The following is a 1,775-nucleotide window of genomic DNA, read 5'->3' as shown; positions in this document are numbered from 1 at the left end:
CCTGGTTCTCAACCAGGGGTACATGTACCCCTGGGGGTACACAAAGGTCTTTCAGGGGGTACATCACCTCATCCAGATATTTATGTAATTTTACAGCTAGGCTACATAAAAAGCACTAGTGAAGTTAGTACAAACTAAAATTTCATACAGACAATGCCTTCTTTGTATGGGTCTATATACTAGACACTGAAATGTAAGTACAATATTTATATTCCAATTGATTTATTGTAGAAGTATATGGTGAAAATGAGAAAGTGAGCAATTGTTCGTTAACAGTGCCTGTGACACTTTTCTATTTTTATGTCTGATTTTGTAAGCAAGTTTTAAGTGAGGTGAAACTTGGGGTACGCAAAACAAATCAGGCTCCTGAAAGGGGTATAGCTCTCTGGAAAGATGAGAGCCACTGATCTATTCCATCCTGCCATGCTGACTATCTAGACCAGGGGTGGGGACTATCTAGACCAGGGGTGATCCGGCCCGCGGACACTGTAAAACCGCGCCGCCGAAAAGGCGGAAACGGCGGCGGCATTTCGGCGGCGGCGCGGTTCCGTGGGGGGGCGGGCAGTTCCCGCCGCCGAAACCCTGCCACCGTTTGCCCCTTTTTGGCGGCGGCGGGGGGAATTCGGTGGCGGAATCGGCGACATGGCCCGCGAATAGGAATATCAAAATGGCCCTTGGCAGGGAAAAGGTTCCCCACCCCTGATCTAGACCATCGCTGACACATGTTTTATCTAAGTTCTCTTAAAAACATTCAGTTAAGGGGAATTACAAAACCTGCCTTGGTAACCTGTTCCTGTGCTTAGCTGGAATTCCTTAGAGTTCAAAAGTTTTTCTTACTATATCTAAATCTCTCTTGTTGCAGATTAAGATGATTCCTTCTTCTGCAACCCTCAGTGGACATGGAGAATAATTGATCACTGTCCCCTTTATAACAAACTTTTACATGTTTGAAGACTGTTATCAGGTCCCCCATAAATTTTCTCGTCTCTAGATTAAACATGCCCAATTCTTTCCACCTTTCCTCACAGGGCAGGTTTTCTAAACCTTTTAGCACCTTTGTTGCTCTTTGCTGAACTATCTCTTCAATTTGTCCGTATTTTTCTTATCATTTGATTTCCAAAACTGGCTGCAATTCTGCAGCTGAGGCCTCACCAGTGCTGAGTTTAACAGAACAATTACCTCCCATAATACCCAGTCCATTACCTACATGTACCCAGTCAAAATGTGAATGGTTGAAATCCCCCATTTTTATTGGGTTTTCTGGGTTTTTAGCCTCTCTAATCTCCCTGAGTGTTTCACAATCACCACCACAAACCTGGTCAGCTGGGTGGTATTATATTCCTTCTCCTATATTCTTATTATTGAAGCATGGAATCTTGCATGAACTCTATCGCCAAAGAGAGTCTATGGTATAGTTTGATTCATTTAAGATTTGTATCCATTTGACTCTTTCACATATAGTGCTACACCCCCATCCCTGCCACCTGCTTGGTCATTCCTATATGTTTTGTGCCCTCTTATTACTGTGACCATTGATTATCATTGCCCCACCAAATTTCTGTGACACCTATTATATTGCCTCCAAAACCAGAACTAAACAACAAAAATAAGGTGAGACCTAAAAAAACAAAATGAATCTGTTTTATATCATATTTCACAGGTTGTTATTGTTATTGCTTTTTTAAAAAGAAATATTTTTCTCAATAGAACCCATGGCAGACCCAGAACAAGGAAATCAAACGTCCATCAAGGGATTCAACCTCCTGGGCTTTGGG

The sequence above is a fragment of the Emydura macquarii genome, unplaced genomic scaffold, assembly GCF_026122565.2.
Source record: "Emydura macquarii macquarii isolate MOO-44397 ecotype Brisbane River unplaced genomic scaffold, CSIRO-AGI_Emac_v2 contig_30, whole genome shotgun sequence".
Taxonomy (NCBI): domain Eukaryota; kingdom Metazoa; phylum Chordata; order Testudines; family Chelidae; genus Emydura; species Emydura macquarii.
This window is presented reverse-complemented; position numbering follows the sequence as displayed.